This window comes from Hippopotamus amphibius, chromosome X (assembly GCF_030028045.1).
Source record: "Hippopotamus amphibius kiboko isolate mHipAmp2 chromosome X, mHipAmp2.hap2, whole genome shotgun sequence".
Taxonomy (NCBI): Eukaryota; Metazoa; Chordata; class Mammalia; order Artiodactyla; family Hippopotamidae; genus Hippopotamus; species Hippopotamus amphibius.
The window spans coordinates 107,757,626-107,778,751 of NC_080203.1; the positions used below are offsets into that span (position 1 = coordinate 107,757,626).

The 21,126-nt window shown below is 35.2% G+C and overlaps 1 protein-coding gene across 5 annotated transcripts in view; it reads left to right on the top strand.

Annotated features, from left to right (window-relative positions):
• The window catches only part of DMD (dystrophin), a 1,940,210-nt gene that overhangs the window by 417,169 nt on the left and 1,501,915 nt on the right, over positions 1-21,126 (top strand). The window lies entirely within an intron of this gene.

The following is a 21,126-nucleotide window of genomic DNA, read 5'->3' on the forward strand; positions in this document are numbered from 1 at the left end:
AAATCCTGATATCTCAGGGACTGCAAACAATAGAAAATTTCCCACCAAACTTCTTGTCATTGTAGGTTGATAGGGGGTCTCAGTTCATTGTAGTCTGTGTTGAGAATCTCAGTGCTAAATTTGAGAACATGAGAGAACATGTTTAACCACATGATAGTCCGTAAACCTTCTGCTTAGAAGTGGCACACATCACTTCTGTTCCCATTTCAGTGGATGAAGCAAGTCACGTGGCCACAGCTGAGTTCAACTGAGCAGAGTCAAAGGTGCTCTCAGGAGCCTGTGATGGAATAATGGAACTTCTGTGAACAGGCTTAGCGAAAACCACATCTCTTATTGCAGGGGTTCTCACACTTAAGTATGCATCAGGATAACCTAGAGGCTGGTTAAAACAGTGCTGGGCCACATACCCAGAGTTTGGAATCCTGTAGGTCTAGAGCAGGACCGGAGAAGTTGCCTTTCTAACAAATTCCCAGGTGGTGTTGACACTTGCTGGTCTGGGGACCGTAGTATGAGAGCCACTGCCCTAAATTACAAGCTCGCCTCATACCGTTCCCTAATTTAAATACTTCAACAGTACCCTTTAAACCATCCATGATCGCATTTCAATCACATATTTTTCAATTTTCCAAATTTATCTCAATATTTATCTTAATCTCCAATCATCCGTGTATTTATAATTTCCTGAGATGTCTCTAAGCTTTCTCTTCTCCTGACGCAGTTTAATTAATATCTCCTTCAGATAGGTCCTTTCTGAATCATTGTAGCTGGAAATATTTCCTGTGCCTTTTCCAAAGTAGTTCACACCTTTTCAGTTGAAGTTATCACATGTCATGTATTTTGGTAACCTCATACATGTGTTTTCTCTCCCACCCATATAAGCTGCTTTAAGGGTCTAGCTCTCTCATAGCACTTTACGTAAAGTGACTGTTAAAACACTTAAAAGTTTTATTTTTTCATTCTCGATTGTGGCCTATTCAGGTAAGCAGAGGCTCAGCCACATGACATAAGATCAAATCACCACTCTGGCCTCGGGAGCTGTGTGAGTGGTAGTACATACAGCACAGGTCCTGGAGCTAGGCTGTCTGGTTCAAAGCCAACTTGGCCACTTTTTAGCTGTGTTGAATTGTGCATATGCCTTAATCTCCCTGTGCCTCCTTTTTCTCATTGATAAAATGAAGATGACAATTATATTCGTGTCAGAGGACTATTTTGAGGGTTAAATGAATCGGTTGTTTTGAAACATTTAGAGCGGGACCTGTCAAGTTGCGAGCATCCAATTACTGTTAACTATTGCAATTCAGGAGGACGAACATCCTGAATGTGCCTCTATAACTAAGGTTACCATATCTCCCTATACATCCTCTCCCCTTAATGCCTTAAAAGCTGACTTCCCCCTCATTCATTCTGTCAAAACTGTCTTCTCAAGAGTTACTAATTAAATTCTAATTGAATTTCAGGGTGAATTTCACACCACTCTTTGAATGCTATGAATTTGGGACAGCTTACCATTCTGCCATCTTATCCGTGTCTGTATCTACATTGCCATCTCTGTCTCTCTCCACATCTGTTGCTCTATCTGATGTATCATCCATTGCTATATCATAGTTCCTATGTGCTCTGTTGACTCCCCTCTGTGTTATTGCGGATATTTTCCAAATCTGCTCTTATCCTCTGTATGGTCTCATGTCTACAGATGTTTTCATTCTTGCATTTTCATTTCCATTCTATTAACTTTAAAATCTACATTGGATTCTGTAGTTCTGTCACCAGCAGTGTAATAAAAGAAACCCAATCAGTTTGCTAAAATAGCTAATATTTAATGTAAGCTTATTATGTGCCAGACATTTTACCTGCAGTTTCTTATTTAAGCCTTACAACCACTTTAAGGGCTTGGTGCTGTTACCTCCATATTTACAATGTGGAAACAAAGTCTTGAAGAGAGAGAAAGGGATTTTCCCGTTTCACAGAGGTAACTAGTAGGAAGTGGAGACTGTATTTAAATCTGGGAGTGTTTGACTTCAAAGCTGGAATGCTTTCTTACTATTATTTTAGAACATCTGAATAAATGCTTTCCCTTCCTAGACGAGTGATGATTTTAAGATCGGGAAGGCTTGTCTGAGATAAAATCCATCACCGAAAACCAAGCTCATCTTTATTCCCATGAGTATGAATGACATAATCAGATACCTGGAAGAAGTTCAAACTTTTAACCAATTCATTGAAAATCTTTTATGATATTGGCTTAATCAGGTTTATTTCTCAGTTTTGCGCATATTTTGCTTGAGCTCAAATCAAACTGGCTTAATTATAATTTCCTGAAATGTCTCCAGGGTTTTGCTTCTCTAGGCCCAATTTAAACAGTATCAACTCCATATGATGCCTTCACTGAATCTCCTATCTAGTGATTTGATTTTCCTAAAAGTACAGTTACACCATATAAGATCCCTGATCAAAAATTTTGACTTCTGATTTTCCTGCTGCTGGACCCTATTCCTGCTCATTTTCTGGTCATGGCTGAAACATTTCTGTACTTCCTATATTGATATCTATTCAAAACATTGTCTCTGAACTTTTACTGGAATGCTAGTTTAATCATGTGGCTCTCTATTCAAAAATATTTAGTGGCTTCCCATTACCTATATTAAAAATTTCAGCCTCAGTAGTGACCAGTATTTTTCATAGTCTTTCTAGCCTGTAACTTTTATTTAGTCTTGTCCCTTACTACTCTCTTTAGCTGTGTTCATGGGGCAGGCTTTTTACCATTTCCCAAATGCAGGAATCTTTAAAATTTTTGGTGTACAACATGGTAGTTCAATATTTGTATATATCGCGAAGAGATCAGTGCAGTAAATCTAGTTCACACCCATCATCACACGGTTACAGTTTTTTTTTCTTGTGACAAGAACTAATTGCTTAATTCGATTCAATCTTTCTCCTTTTGCCCGGCAAGCCTTATTCTATCCTATAATCCTCTAAATCTAGCTCCTGTTCAAGTACTGTATCTTTATCATAAAACCTTAAAATATTTGGGGCGCCTACTTTGGTCTTCTCTGATATGGTTTAACTATCATAGATTGGATAACATATTTATACATTTATTTGAAGTCATCTTCCATTTTAACATGTAGATCTGATATGACTGCAGTTTCCCAAAGCCAAATATGTGATATAATCAGCTATAGATTTTTTAGCCAAATGTTAAGTATAGGTCCAGGGTTAGGCTCTTATAGAGCAGAGGCTGTGGTATACATGTTTTAGTTCTGCCATTGTGCTTAGAAAACTAATACATAGTAGGTACTATAATGAATGTTTAACAAATGTTGATGGTTTGCTGAAATGACTTGCTAATGCTATATTAAAAAGTTAAGGGAATATCATACTTATTTAATTACTAAAGAGAGAACCAGAAAATATAGTTTTTGAGCTTCTTAATATGAAAGGCACTTTATGAGAAATAACTATACAGATATACAAATCTTCATCTTAATAATTATGATCCTCTGTTAAACTTGGTTTATTTCTTTTTACCAGAAATCAAAAGAAAGAGGGTCTGCTGAGATGACCTGTAAAGCTGTAGAAATGTTAAAAATAGATTTTGGGCGAGGTTAAGATAACAGATGGAAGGATACCGTACTGTTCTTAGAGAATCATTCAACATGCCAAGCTACCACAAATCGGTTTTTGAAATGAGGCAGAATATAAATATATAGTAAGTGAGCCAAAATATTTATTAACATGAAATGGTCCTGAAGTTGAAGTGCTAGATTAATGGTTGCCCTTGTGCCAGAAGACTAAATATTTGACATTTTTAGCTTCCCCTAAAATAGCACAAAGTACTGAGTTTACCTGCTTACATGTGTGTCTCCTTTGCTAGAATCTAAGCTCCATGGAAAAAGTATCCATTGATTTTTTTATTCTCAGTTGTACCCTAGCACCTACCTCAGTCCATGGAAAATGGTAGGCATTCAGTAAATATTTCATGAATGAATGGATAAATAAAAGGATTTCAGTTTGGTAAATTGAAGTAGAAAGACGAGTAAAATATTTTGGTAGTTGGGGTCAAATTTGGGTCTTCTTCAGTTTAAAAACTGTGGAAAGGGAAAGAAGATTAAAAAAAAAAACAATGAAAGAAGGCTAAGAAGAATAAACCATTCCAACAGGAAACTTCCACTTAAGCCAAAGGATTACAAAATACAGGCAGACGAGGAGCAGGAAAATGCTACTTTCCATATATTGCATATTTTCAAAAATAACTGCTTTACTGATTGACTAATTGTCAACAATAGCATAACTATCACATTCTCTCATAGGCCAAGGTGAAATGCATGATAAGAAACGTTTTGTGGCTGACACGATTTAGCTCACTTTAGAATATTAACATGACATTGATGTGGTCTGCTGTTTTCTAAGTTCAAATAAATCAGCTCTGTATGAAACGCAGTCATGAATTACATGACTTTAGCCTGCTTTGGGGAAACTACTGCTGTTAAACCGGCCCCAAACAAACTACAAAGGTTGCTGGGACTCCATTTATGAAAAGACGTTTGAATATAGACCATGCGATGTGATCATTTGACAGTATTTTATTATATTTTATCCATGTCACTGCAGTGGCTTATATTTGCTTTCATTACTACTTCACTTATTTATCTTATACATGCAATACCTATTTGCTTCCCCAGATGGTCTTCTAGTGTGTCTGGCAAGCTTTCTAATGAGAAATTTGGAAGCAGTTTTACATTAAAATCACATTTTTGAATTTTCATATTCCTAGACAGTTTTCAGTGTAAACGGCATAAAAAACACAAAAGCAGTCTATGTCATATGCTATGTGTCAGTCTCCAATGAAGGATAAACATTTATCAGCTTCAGTAGCAATCCCTGCTTAACTGGGGACTGTCATTTTCTAAAAATATTGATTGATAGAGGCCTCTCCTTAGAAATATAAAATGCATGCAGTTTACACACAGCTGAGAAATAAAAGCTCATTATTCCTTCCTGACAGGCAGTAACGCTCTTTATAAACTATGGAGATTTTATTGCAAAAAAGGTATTTAAATTGAAAACAAAAGTATGATCAGAGTCCTATGTAGTGTATTTTCTAATACTTTGTTCGTGTTTTATAGTAGCCTAATTTGGCAAATAAAAGTGAATTGGGGGCTTCCTAGGTGGCGCAGTGGTTGAGAATCCGCCTGCCAATGCAGGGGACATGGGTTCAATCCCTGCTCCAGGAAGATCCCACATGCCGCGGAGCAACAAAGCCCATGCGCCACAACTATTGAGCCTGCGCTCTAGAGCCCGTGAGCCACGACTATTGAGCCCATGTGCTGCAACTACTGAAGCCCACGTGCCTAGAGCCCATGCTCCGCAACAAGGGAAGCCACGGCAATGAGGAGCCTGCGCACCACAACGAAGAGTAGCCCCCACTCACCGCAACTAAAAAAAGAAAGCCCGCGCACAGCAAAAAAGACCCAACACAGCCAATAAAAATAAATAAATAAGTAAATAAATTTAAAAAAAAGTGAATTGGAATCTATTTTAAAGGTTAATATGTATATATGTGTATATGTATATTGTATCATGTATAATATGCATATATAATAAAAATCTGTAAAATGTTCAAGAGAAAGTCACCAACGAATGATTGAATTTCAACACGACTTTTATTTGTTATGAAGGTTAACATGTATCCTAAGTTAGGGAAGGTATGTTTGCAGGTGTCCTATAGAAATATTGATTTTTAAAAAATGCAGCATGGGAAAGTCAACTATTTTATTATTCACTGATCAGGACCAATCATGTCAATGGAGACAGAGTCCTGACATAAAAAGAAAAACTTAATTAAGGTGCTCTTAGAAGTGTAAACAGGACTCTAGTAAATGAATTTGCTAAGTGGTCTTGTTAATTGAGCATTAATCAGAATTTAGAGATGGAAGTAGTTCTGCTCTGCTCCTTACAAGCTCAACAGTCTTGGGAAGCCATTTTTATTCTCTAAGTCACACTGAGTTCATCTTTACGTAGTTCTTCCACCTACTTCACAGGCTTGTTTAAAGAGGAGTAAATGAAATAATGTAGTTTTATTTGAAAGTAAGAGATAATACGTAGTCTAAGCTAACAGGTCAAGCACTGGAGAATACCTTCTCCAGTGCAGATGACAGATATCCAAGCATTTTCTTAACTGAATCACCCTGCCAATCCAAATTGTCCCTGAAGCAGGTCCTGTCTTGTTCTACTCAATTATAATGAAAAGTGATATTACCTAGAAATTCTTTCTTACAATGAATAAGAATATGTATCTTTGTAACATTTACACGTTGCCTTTACTTATATTTAGAGGAACCATGATTGCCTTTCGCTGTTTGAAGAGGTCATTTTGTCTCCACCATCTTCAAGATGAATGTCTAAAACCTTTACTCATGCGGCTAGCTTTTAGTACCCTTTACCATCATGATGATCATACTTCCTACATCTAGTAAGATTTAGAGCTAGGAATAGAATTCAAATTGCCTGATTCCGAGTGAATTATTTTCTGAATCCATGCATTCCTTATAACTAACTATTCTTTCTAATATTAATTCCAAACTTCAAGCTGATATCTATTAAATTTGTCTTACTGGTTTCAATATTATTTAAGTTAACACATTCATAGCAACTTTTAGTATAAACAGTAAGAGGTATTTTTTCCAGCATAGTAATCTCTTTTATTATAATAGCTGTATTTTTATGCCTTAACATCCAAATCATTAGCAAGATATATTTCGTAGAAACAGTCCACCTGTGAGTCATGTGACCATCAACTATATATGACTTAACATTGACACAGGACTGCTTTTTATCACTCTTTGTATATAATGTGCACCTGTGTGTTTTAAAAATACTATATCTTAGTACAGATTCAATACTATACTATATGAACTTCTTATGTGAACATAGTACGTGAACTTATGGGAGACATTGACAAGCTACACTGTGAAATGACATTTTCTTATCTATTCAACTAATGATATGATCAAAAAGGAAAATGACTGTTGTTCATTTGTTGACTTGTTAACCCCACAAAGTCATAGATAGTTTCTAGCAGTGTTCATTCCATATAAATGTCAGATTGCATAGATTATTTAGCTATAATAGATGTGTAGTGTATATATATGGGGCAAAAAAATACATGAGACTATCTTAAAAATATTAATTTAGAATAAGAGATAACATCTCTTATAAGAATTGCATATATTCTAAGGGAAAACTTTGTCATGAAATATGCATAGCATTTTTTTTGAATTGCAACATGCGTATGAACACACACATACATATTCCTAGTCTGAAATATTATAGATGTAAGGAGATCATAAGTGAATGTGACTGATTGATACATAGATGATACACAAGTAGATAGATCGATAGAGCACTCAGCAGTGGGAACCCACTTTCAGGCCATACAATCAAATCTAATATGTTAGGATTCCCAGAACAAGCTTGTTTATTAGGGGCCTTATCAGGAATAGAGGAAAGCTTCCTGTCAACTGCCATTGCAGAAAGAGCTAAGAAGAAGAAGTTTAGAGAGTAAACCAAGGATTAATAATTTATTCTTTATTTGATGTATTGTTACAGAGATAGAACAAAGCAACAACTTTTTTATTTATTATTTTTTTGGGGGGTACACCAAGTTCAATCATCTTTTTATACACATATCCCCGTATTCCCTCCCTTCCTTGACTCCTGCCCCCTCGAGGCCCCCCCACCCTCCCGCAACAACTATTCATTAAGCACCATCTCTGCCTAAGGCATTATTCTTCATGCTGTATTATCTGTGGGTATGGTAACATTTTTTTGATGTTTGCTAGATCTTTCTGATCCCAAGAATGGACTCTGATTCGAATAGGTCTCTTTTTTTTTTCCAACTACTTGAAGTTGCTAAAGATCATACTGATAATTAGCATAAGATAAACATGTATTTTCATCTAAATGGCATTGAAAACTTACACTTATGATTAAAAAAAGCCTTGAACGATTGTTGATGTAAGCTATAATAATTAAATTCACCATCATAAACCTCTAGAATAAGCTGATGGTATGACCCAAAGTCAATTTATGTCTGTCTAAACTCTTTGAATCTTAAGAATTATTTAGTTTCTGTTTGGAGTTGATATTTTAAATGTCTTAGGCTATGTGAGCTACATAGTTCAGCTATATAATTTGATCAGTGTTTGTTCATTTTATGGGATGTAATATATTTCAGATTGGTTTGATTTATTGTTTCAGAATAAAATTCAATTTAACATGTTTTCTTGCTAACTGAATTGTAAATGAATTATGTTAACAACTCCCCTGTGTAAAGGCCCTGACAAAATACATATGGTCGATAACCATTTTGTGTGAAATAATCGTATAAAAAAGCATACTTTAGTGGACTACTCTAGACTTGCATATATCTTCATAAATCAACTTTATGCAAAGGATAAGAACTGAACAGTAATGTATTTGAAACATTTCATCCCTAATGGCCCTGTAAATTAGGTTCATGTCACCAACTGTATTAACCTTGTTTAGTTAATGCAGGAAAAAAAATGTCTAATTTAATTTGGAGTATGTTGTTATAATTATTATTATTATTATTATTTTAACATGCCCAATTCTTAAGTGTATATTATTTTAAATTTGATCAGGTTTTCTAAAGGACTTCCTCAAGTAGTAAAATTTTACATCATTTCAAGCTGTGCACTAAATTTTAGTTGCCAAGTGTTGCATATTACTTTATTTCATTTCAAATATAGTAATATGCTTTTAATTTGTATCTAAAATAAATCTGATCCCAATATGTGTAACCAAGTTTAAAAACTTTTTATATCATTTATATACACTAGTGTTAGCATTTGTTAAAACCATTTTCTGTTTGCTCATTTGACATCCATATTTCAAGACAGTGAATTTAGGACCTAGCTGTTTGCAGAAAGGAACAGAAAATCCATATGAGGGCTAAATATGTGAATCAGATGACATTCCCAAATGGATTAAATTGCTGAATTAAATGTGGGCTATGAAATAAATAACAGAAAAAGAGCATGTAAGTAATTCAAATTATCTGACAGAAGAGCAAAGAACTGGATGTCTGCCTATGAGCATTTAAAATTTTTTCTTTTCACAAGTATTTAATAAGTATGAATTGAGCCAGGCTTGATATTAGACACTGAAAATATATTGTCTTTTGAAAGTTCATATTGTTTTTCCTCCAATCCTAAAAAAAAAAGAAGAAAAAGTAGTAGTATTAAAGGAACTTGGTAGGCAAACACTCTTTTGTAAGGTTTGATTTAATCCCTAAAATAGGTGTAACGACTACTGAGTTGCTTGTTCAGATGTAAAAAGTCAAAGTAATGATGCTATCTTTATCTTCTGGTTTCATTACTTTCCTTGTAAATGATCATACGTAGGCACTGTATTCATGTATTTAATTTAGCACTCTTTAATATTAAAACATTTAAATATATAAAAATTTAGAAAAACCTATATTATATGACCTCTTAGATTGTTATTTTTTGTCATGTGCACCTAAGTTCTGTGAGGTCAGGGGTTATGTCTGTCTTGTCCAGCATTTATCTTCAGCACTGAGCAGCAGGGTCTGGCATACCGTAGGGTCCAATCCATTCTGAGTCTGTTATCTTTAAGAAAAACATTGATTTGATAATCACAATGTAATTAAATCATTATTAAAATGGTTTTAAAAGAATTTCAGGTCCCTCAAAAATAGTTTTTTAATACCTTCATTTTGTGTGTGTGTGTATAAACTCAAATTTCAGGGTAGTATAGGATAGAATCCACCTGGCTTTTGTAAGTTCAGAGTTTGGAAAATGTAATTATGTACTGAGCTCTTACGCTGTTCAGGGAAACAGTTGCACAGCACCTGAACATTAACGGATTCATAACATTTATGCAGTTAAATAAATGAAAAGAAATAGGACCAGACATTCCTGGCAGTGAAAATAGCTTAAATAAAAGTACAAAAGTTAACTCCACGTGTAACATGCCTAAAGCATAACGTGCATCTGTACAAAATCCAAAAGATTAATTTCTGCCAAAATAAAATTTTGTGTTTCCATTATTCTACTTTAATATTTGGAGGTAAATGTGTATTACCATAATCAAACTTTGAAACAGTTTTTTTTTCTCTTAATTCATTTAGTGCAAAAACCCAGAGGTATAGAAATAGTTGACTCTGATTTTTGGGCAACATATGTACTCTTTACTGAAAATTTCATCTATTTCATTCTTCATTGTACAACAGTCAGTCATACAGAGTAACAGATCTATAATGAGAAATTGAAAAAGAATCTCAAAGCTTAGGGTTAATTTGCATTTGGTTCATATAAACCTCTAGAAGCTTAGACCTATCAAGATTATCTAAATCTTTGCAGCATTTTCTATTTCAAGCTATTTTATCAGCTCGTACATGCCCAAACCTATTTTAGTTTAATTATTTTTTAATCCATAGGAATATGTGGATGAAAACAGAAATGATGAGTGTGGATATAATTTCTGGGTCATTGCTATGGTAATCATGACAGAGGAAGCATGGGGGTTCACCTTGTTTCCTGCTATGTCCAAGACAGGGATTATGAATCAGCTTCTTTCTGACCTTCTCCAATTGAGTGACCATTTATTTAAGTAAATGAATCAAACTGTTACTCTATCAGGAATATAGCCTCCTCTCCCAACTAAAGATACACGTCAATAAAGATTAATTTTGTTTAAATGAAGCACTGTAAACATGGAAATTTATTAACTATTTACACTTCAGTGTAAATTAGAATACGAGTATTTTTAGCTAGAAAAATTATTTGCTAAAAGTGAAATTCCATCCATATTTGCCATACATCTTAAAGAGGAATAAAGCAAAGCTTTTAAAGGCCTGAAATTTAGATTTCACTTGTTAAGTTTATGTAGAATAACATGTATATTAATAATGAAGTTCAAAATGAAGTACAAAACAGTAAGCAAGTAACATTTGATTTTTGTACTTCTTTTCCTTAACGTCAGGAAGTCATAACTAATCAATTTACCCAGTTAAAAAAAGATTGTGTATATATGTATGTATGTGTGTGTTTCTGTGTATATCCAGTGGCATTTGTCAAAATTCATTACCAAGTCTCTAGAACATGTCTTACAAATTTAGGAATAGAAGGAAACTTTTTTTTTATATTGATATGCTAGAAGAATTCTTATTAAAATAATAAACAATTCAAGGACATTTCTTATTGGTGTTCAGTATTGTTCTGGAGAACCTAGCAAATGTTATATGACAAGAAAAAATCTGATATATATATTTGTGTGTGTGTGTATATATGTGTGTGTGTGTATATATGTGTGTATGTGTGTGTATGTGGATGGACTAAAGTATAATCATTTGAAAACAATATGAATTTCTCCTTTATTAAAAGCACATTAACAATTAAAAATGTAAAGAAATATTAAAATCTTATTTAGAATAGCTATAAAATCTATATATTTCTTAGAATTAATTACACAGGAAACAAAGATTGTTCAGGGAAAGTTTAAATTTAAGTTGTAAATATATAAAGACATGAGGAAAGGAAGAGACATACATATATGATGAAAATGCTAGTTTTCTGTAAGTTAATTTGTACATTCAAAATAATTGCAGTCAAGATGTAGTTATATATATACACACACATATATGTATATATGTCAATCTCTGTATCTAATTATCTTTCTCTGTATTATTTCAGAAGTTATAACAGAATCTCAGCAAGAAATAGAATTTACCTTAAATAGTAGAAGAGTACTTTATAAAAAGTTTACTTATAGAGGTTTAATATATTAGCCAGTGGGTGACGGTGAGTCACCCAGAGAGGAGCAACTTTGGGAAGTAGTTACTATCCCTCGGGATTAGGAGGAGAGGGGGGAAAAAGAGAGGGAATGGAGGTTAACGTCGTCTGGTGAAAGCTGCACTACCGGAGGGAAAACCACATATTGGGAAATGTAGTTTTTGGAAGTAATCATCTACTACAAGATGCAGCTCTGGAACAGAGAAATTGTGGAGGAAAAATTTCCCCAGCCTTCTCTTTCCATATCTTTGAATCTCCATCTGGTCCTCTCCATTGCTTTTATGACGCTGGAATGCAGCCAGCATATGATCCCAAGAGATTCAGTGTGAAAAGGTCAGCCACCTAGGGACAGGAGCAGAGAAGGACGGGCAGAAATGTGTGCTGGTGAACACACTATAAATAAATCACACAAAGGGGAAGGCAGATGCAGTTGTCAAGATAATTCTAAAATTAGTCTAATGTAAATGCATGTTAATAATCAAGAAATTATTTTTAAATAGTTGACATGCTTTAGTATATTTCATAACAACATACTGACAGTGTGGCATGATATAGAGATGTAGTTTAATGATACAGAATAGACATTTTGATAAAAGTTCCTTTTATTTAGATAAATTTTGTATTTAAGGATGGCATTCCCTATCTGTAGAGAAAAGGTAGGTTAGCCACTAAATTAAATTAAAATCTTTGACATTTTTTGGAAAGAAAAATATAGTGATAACCTAGTTCCACAATAAATACTAAATAATTTTCAGCTAATAATGATTTAATATGCCTACGTAAAACTTAAAAATATATATTTACATGTAGAAGAATATGTTAATAATATTAAGGTGACAAAACTCTGGAGCTATAAAATAAAATTGACAGATTTAACAATATGAAAAGTCAAATATTTTCAATGGAGAAAGACACCATAAAAAGTAACAAAGCATATGACAGACTGGGGAATCATACTGAGAGTAAAGAATTAATAACATCACTGTGATAAAACTACATTTAATATGAACAAATATTTTGCAACAGTGTTTAAATAGTGGCTAAATATGATGTAGACATCCACCTGAGAAAAGTACAAGTAACCAGTGAAAACAAAAATAAGCTCAGCACTGCTAATAACTCGAGAAATGCAAACTATAATATCCTGTGATGATGAAGGTTCGTGGAAATAGGCCCCATGTTTCCTCTGGTGGAAGAACCACTTGGAAAATTATATATAGGAAATTTAGAACTTAAGAGTATGGAATTGTACATATCATTGATGCTGAGATTTCACATTTAGGAGTTAGGTATATAGAAATGCTCACGCATATGTAAGACACATATATAAGGATGCTCACTGCAGCATTGCTTATAGTAGTTCCAGTATTAATCTATACTATTGAATGCTAGGCAGGTGTGGCTCTACCAGTGGACTATAGGTTCCATAAAATCAGAGTGCAGGTTTGTTTATGTTTGTTTTAACTTTTGCTCTCTATTAAAGCTACAGTGTCTAGCGTAATCTTTGACTTACGATGGGTGCCCCATAAACAGTTGCAGAATAAAGAAATGGGTGGATGAATCTATGCATTACAAAAATTAATTTTGAAGGTTCAAATTGTGTATATGCGTGTATGTGAATACACATTTTTAAGCTGCATTTTGCTGAAAACTTACTTTTTGATAGGCATTTTTCTAAGCACTTACAATTATCTTAATTCTATCAAAAGCGTTAGCCCCACTTTATAGATGAGGGCATGAAGAGAGGAAGAAATTAAGTTACTTATCCAAAATTACATAAAACCAATGAGTTTTAGAAGAAGAATTTATTTATTGAATTTATTTTATGTAGGAAAGTAGACATATAGATTGTGTGTATGGAGTTTGATCTCCTTAGAAGGCAGATGAATAGATAAATGGGTGCCTAAAAGGACAGATGGGTAGATGAATGGATGAATATACAGCTAGCATAGCTTCTGCTGAGAAGTATTATGTCTAGATAATGGGGCTGGAGTGTTGTACAGATATGGGGTACTTACACTGTTCACTTTATAGACTTCTGTACTATTTTAATTTTCCACTACAACAAGCATATATTGCTTTTATAATAAAAAATGTTTTAAAGTGAGAGATTAAATCCAAACTAATAAAAGAAAAAAAATCAGGGAGAACTAAAAGACTAACTATTGGAGCCAAAAACATGTCTGACCTGTTTCTTCTGAGGAAGAGATTTCTTTTCAAGGCACAGACTCCCCATCATGATGAGAGTAGAAATGGAGCCCATGTGGTCAGCCTGAGACCAGAGCCTGAATAGGGTCTCACATTGTGGGCTGTGAAACAGGCTTTGCGGGATACAGTGACCGAGCTAGTTATACCAAGCTGTGAGGCTTGCAGTCATCAGGGGGAGCCAGACCCATATTAGTAGACTTGAACTTGAAAGAGAGAGATTTCTGAGAAGCTGAAATTTCAGAATCAAGAACCTGTGTCAAGAAACTTAGCTATGTAGTACTTAGCATATCCATTTTAGCTCTTGTCTAGCCATTGGAAAAGAGAAAAATTTAAAAATTGCAGACGGGTAAAGTGAACATCCAACAATTAAAATAGGAATGAGAAACTACATTAAAGCCTTTCCTTCTCTCTACCCATTCTTTGATGTTACTAATTTCTAATTAAGAGGGTTTGCTTTTCAAATAAGACATTTATATCTATTTACATGTCTGTCTATGTCTATCTATATCTCACACATTCATGTACACACACAGTAGGTATATAAATGAAGGTATTAAATGTTTATAAATATGTGTATATCATGCCTCATTTTTCTTTGTGTCTTAACTGAATCCCTTTCTCATTCTTACATCTCAGCTTAAAGATCTGTTTTTATAATGGTAATTATTCAGTAGGATCTTACCCACCTCTAGGTCATAGTTTTAGTGAGATGGCAAGATTTTCACTTGTGTGAATCTTCCAGCCCACCATGTATTCAGACACTTAGTACAAGATTTCTGAGACATCTGCTTCATCCATGTTCTAAGGAGTTATCTTTTCCTACCCTGGGTCAGCAAGTACTTGAACATTTTTTTCTGTAGATATCAGTGAATAATTTTCAAACATCTATTCTATGCAAAGCACTGTGCTATTTTGTAGAGTCTATGTCAAACCTTAGAAACAATGAATAAAACATTAGTTTTCCTGTGCCTTGAGTAGTAGCTTGAGTATTTTCAATCTGAATTAAAAATGTGCTAACTTTATGATCATCACTCATAGGTGTCTTGATTAACCTGCTAATGCTCTCTAATTTAGAGACTAATGCTTCTTTCCCTATTACTTACAAAAATATGATCCTTTTCCTCGCATGAGATGTTATGCAAATCAAGTCTCATGTTTTTGAGAATGTGACCAATAATTTAAGAAAAACTTTTGTGGTACAGTAGGAAGCTGAAACTCACTCTGTTTAAGCTTGTCCAGTGTCACAAAATGAGAGAACTAGGATGTGGACCAAAGAGTCTTTCTTTTCTACTTTAATCGGCCTGTCATTTACTAGTTATATGACCTTATGCGATGGTCTTAACTCATGAGGGAGTGTTGAAGGGTAGATGAGGAAAGGTAATAAAATCCCTTGTATATAATTGATGCTCGATGAAAAGCGATTACATATCATACTGAATCTTTTTTTTGTGGTTGTTTGGTTTTGTTTGTTTGTATGTATGTATGTATTTAATTGGCTGTGTTGTGTCTTCTTTTGCTGTGTGCTGGCCTTCTTTGGTTGCACTGAGTGGGAGCTACTCTTCATTGTGGTGCGCGGGCTCCTCATTGCCGTGGCTTCTCTTGTTGCAGAGCACGGGCTCTAGGTGCGTGGGCTTCAGTAGTTGCAGCACATGGGCTCAGTAGTTGTGGCTCACGGGCTCTAAAGTGCAGGCTCAATAGTTGTGGTGCACGGGCTTTGTTGCTCCGTGGCATGTGGGATCTTCCTGGAGCAGGGATCGAACCTGTGTCCCCTGCATTGGCAGGCAGATTCTTAACCACTGTGCCACCTAGGAAGCCCTCATACTGAATCTTTCTAACATAATTTTGGAGGGAGGTAAAGCCTTCCTGTCCCTTTTTGTTATAGTGCTTTCTTCCCTTTCAACCAGTTCTCAGTTTTCAGTGTGTCTTATTCTATGCTTACTTCACTGAACATAAAATTCATTCACTAATTTAACAAATGTGGACTACTCACTATTTGTCAGTGAGTGATTAAAAAAAAAATTAGAGAAATTTCTTGCCCTTGTAGGGTTTAAGTTATCCTAGAGAGACAAATAACAGAGAAGGAATGAATAAATAAGCCTAAAAATTACAATTTGTGCCCAATGACATAAGGGAAAGGAATCAATGTGAAATAAAGGGAAAGGGAGAGGACTTCTTAAAACAGAATGATTAACAAATGCATCCCTGAGGAGGTGCCCTACGAGCTAAAACCTAGTAGATAAGAATGAATCAAAAAGGCAAAAAGATGGGGAACATATTTGAGGTAATGAGAACAGTAGTTGTAAAAACCAGGAGGAGTAAAAGGGTCTGTGTTACTTCGGATATGAAAACAAGGCCAATATATCTGAAAGGTAGTGGGCGAGAAAGAGGCCATTAGATTTCTGTTAGCTAAGTGTGCAGGACTGGGTCATGTAGGACCTTGTTGGATAGGGAAGTAGCTTGGATTTATTCTAAACACATGAGAAGTTTTGAAGGGTTTTAAGTATGAGGATGTTGCACTTTAATTTGTGTTTTTAAAAAGATAATTCCAGATGTTGCAAACAGAATGAACTGAAAGGCATGAGAAGAATAGAATATGAATGTGTTGGACCCAGAAGGCAAGGATTATGGCTTGGGTGAAATACCCATAGTAATAGAGGACATGAAGATGAATACACCCATGTATCGCTTTTAGAGGCAGAAAAGGCAAGGCTTGATAATGGATCAAATGAGGGAGTACAGGGGGAAAAAAATCAAGGGCAATACCTGAGTTTACAGCCTGACACAATGTATGAATATTGTAGCCATATTCAGAGGTGGCGATTAATGGGGAGACTAATGGTTTTGAAGAGAATTGGAAACCTTAATTTTGTGTATGACAAATTTGAGGTATCTCCTGAGGGAAGAGAGGTCTCAGCTGGAGATAGGTATTTGGGAATCATTAGCATATAGGCAGTATTTAAGAGAGAGGGAGGGGGGAGAAAGGGAGGGAGAAGGGAGAGGGAGAGAGAGGAGGGAGAGGAAGAGAAAATTGGATGACATCACCTAGGGAAGAGTGAGTATAACTAATGAAGACCCAGATCCAACCTCTAAATCTCTCCAAAATTTCATGTCATTTAAATACGTTGCACCAGAAAGAAGGCCTGAGAAATTGCGGCTAGATCCATAGAAAACCTGAAAAATGTAGCGTCAGAGAAGCCAAAGAAAACAAAGCAGTTTAAGAGTGAAAGAGTGCTACTGGGAGCCACACAGCAAGATGGAGAAAGAGAAACATCCATTAGGCTTGGCAACATTGTAGCCGTTAGAGGAGCAGAGAGACAGAAGCTAGTTCCCTGACCCCTTCTTCCTTCCAGATGCCTTCTGAGCCCATCCTCCTGAAGATATTGACCGCACCCATTCCCTACCCATTTTATTGTCCTCTATAGCACTTGCAATCTGAGAGGCTGTAGATTCGTTTTTATGTGTTGGCTGTGTCTCAACTAAAATCTAGGCTTCATGAGGGCAGAGTCATTGCTTTGTTCACTGCTGTATTCATTTATTCCCAGCATCTGAAACAGTGCTTGGCATATATAAGATGCTAGGTAAATATGGGTTGAATGAAACCTGGAGCAGTGGTAAGAAAGTAGGTACAAAGAATATAGCTGAAACACCTGAAGAGTATTAGTGTGAAGGGGAACAGAGAAATGTAAGAGGAGCCAGATCTTACAGGCTTAGGAGAGCAGATTGTTAAATTCAGGAATTAGGCTAGCATGTTGTTAAACCATTGGCAACTTGAACTCAGTCATGGTGGGAGGATCTACACCATGGAGATGGGTGAACACTACATATCAGAGATTTTGCTGCTGTTGTGCTTGGTTTTTTTGTTTGTTTTGAAAACTGGTTTACTAGCATACCAAAGTTTTTTCATTTTTGTTTTTCTAATCTGCTTTGTCTTTCAAGTAGGAGTTAGGAAAACCTGTTTGTAGGCTGAGGAAGAATTCAGGATTCAATAGAAAACAAGTGAAAAGTACAAGTAGAGAGATTTGCCTTAATTGAAATGGGAACACTTTAATTGTAAGAAGAGGAAAGAACAAGTGGATGGGCATAGATGTTAGTATCTGTGATTTGTGGTGGAAAGACGAGGGAGCTTTTTTCTGAGAGTTAAAATCCAAACATTGTTTATAGGATCATAGAAAATAACCTAGCTGTCTGTTACTAGTTACCGTGGTCCTTTATTCCACCTTATGCCTTCATTTATGCAGTATTTTTCAACACACACACACACACACGATTCTATTCGATATTCAAAATTATATACTCTATTCTTATTAAGTATATGTGTGATTTCCATGGACACCAACAATCACAATCTCTAAATGTAAGGCCAGACACTATAAAACTCCTAGAGAAAAACATAGCAAGAACACTCGTTAACATAAATCACAGCAAGATCTTTTTTGACCCACCTCCTAGAGTAATGGAAATAAAAACAAAAATAAGTGGGACCTAATGAAACTTATAAAGCTTTTGCACAGCAAAGGAAGCTATAAACAAGACAAAAAGACAACCCTCACAATGGGAGAAACTATTTGCAAATGAATCAACAGACAAAGGGTTAATCTCCAAAATATGTAAACAGTTCATACAGCTCAATATCAAAAAACAAACAACCCAATCAAAAAATGGACCAAAGATAGGCATTTCTCCAAAGAAGACATACAGATGGCCACAAGGCGCATGAAAAGCTGCTCAACATCTCTAATTATTAGGGAAATGCAAATCAAACCTACAATGAGGTATCACCTCACACCGGTTAGAATGGCCATCATCAGAAAATCTACAAACAGTAAATGCTGGAGAGGGTGTGGAGAAAAAGGAACCTTCTTGCACTGTTGGTGGGAATGGAAATTGGTACAGCCACTATGGAGAACAGTATGGAGGTTCCTTGAAAAACTAAAAATAGAGCTACCATATGACCAGCAATCCCACTACTGGGCATACACCCAGAAAACACCATATTTCGAAAAGATACATGTACCACAATGTTCATGGCAGCATTATTTATAATAGCCAGGACATGGAAGCAACCTAAATGTCCATCAACAGATGAATGGCTAAAGGAGATGTGGTACATATATACAATGGAATATTACTCAGCCATAAAAAGGAACGAAATTGGGACATTTGTAGAGACGTGGATGGACTTAGAGACTGTCATACAGAGTGAAGTAAGGCAGAAAGAGAAAAACAAATATCGTATGTTAATGCATATATGTGGAATCTAGAAAAATGGTGCAGATCAACTGGTTTGCAAGGTAGACATAGCGACACAGATGTAGAGAACAAGCATATGGACACCAAGAGGGGGAAGTCAGTGGGGTGTTGGGGTGGGATGAATTGGGAGATTGGGATTGCCGTATATACATTACTAATAAGAAAAAAATATCAAATTGTACACTTTAAATATATGCAGTTTATTGTATGTCAATTATATCTCAACATAAGTTCTTTAAAAAAAAGAAAACCAACCATCTGAGTTATGTCTTATTCCTCTTTTAACACCACTGATTATATTCTCTTGGATAAAAGGTTACCTCTTATCATTGTCTTCATATTTGCTTATTATATGCTTTCTGATGCTTATTCACCTTTTTCACTTGAACCTTTCCCCGTCATTGTTTCACATCTGATTATCTTCACTTTTATGAAATTCTAATTTACAGTTTTTTCATATTAAGTTTCTGCTCATCCATGCATATTATTGTGTGTATAATCAGGAACCCCTAATTACATAGGTGGAAGTTAGAAACCCCAAACTCATACTCAAATGAAATTTTATTACTGTCAAAAGCAGAATGTGTCTCTGTTATTTGAAAATATGTAACAGTTTGCCCCTTATTTATTTTGTGTTTCTTCAGCATACTTCTGCTAGTGCTTAGGAACTACACAAATGCATGCTGTTTGGCCACTGGGTCCAGTTTTCAGTTAGAATTATACAAAACTGGGGATTAGTTCAAGAAAACCTCTTTTTCCATCAGTTATCTTACCATTTGTTTACGAAGTTTGTTAGTGATGGTGTCTTGCTAAACACTGTGCCCCTTCTTCTGATGTTGCATATGGTACCTGGTGCTGTCATGATACCATCCATCATATTTGCTATGATGCAGACCTCACTCCTCCATAATCTTTTCTATCTGAGAGTTTTGCCTCTGGGTTGATTGTCTTTGGCTTGTTCTATAATCCACCAATTTCTACCCTAGTAGTTAGGAGATGGACCCATCCTAATCATAAAAATGATTCATTCCCAAGTGAGTTGATGTCATGGATTACACATGGTAAGAATCCCACAAATATTTGGTGAATATAAATGCAGGCAAACTCAGAAATTATAATTATGTTCCAGTTGGAACAAGTCATAACAAATAATGGGTAAAGTGTATTGAATATTTACTCTGTACATTCATTTTCTCTCTCAAGCATTATAACTAGCTATTTGTAGGATAATATGACTCATTTTACAGATAAAAACTGATATATCAGGAATTATTTAACTTTACCACAGTCTCTTACTTATAAGGGGCAGAACCATGATTTAATGAGGTATGCTTAACTCAACAGGCCAAGCTATTTGATATGAAATGGATAAATTTTTTATAATATTTGTTACAGAAAAGATTGATCTTATATACAGTTTCTGCCTTAAGCTAGTTATCATTAAGAGACTTGCCTTGGAACTGCCCTTACACCATCAGGCATATTTCCAAATCCCAAATCACCATAATAACCAAGGAAATTTGTGTCAAATGAAATTAGCATCTTCATTCTGGCTTCATTATTTATCAAATATCATTTCTAGCTCTGTAGAGAATGAGGGGGTAGAAATAGAATATTTCATGTTAGTAAAGATATTATGTGGGGTTACTTATGAAACTTACTGTACTTTTTCTAGCAGCAGGGAAAAAAGAAGTCAGTTTCATTAGATCAAAAGCAAAGCACAGAAGCAGCAGGTGACAATTAAGGAAGCAGAGTTAAATGTCACCGAGCCAAAATACTTCCTTCTCAAATGGAAACTCCAATAGTTCTTCCCACAATAGGCATGTAGTGA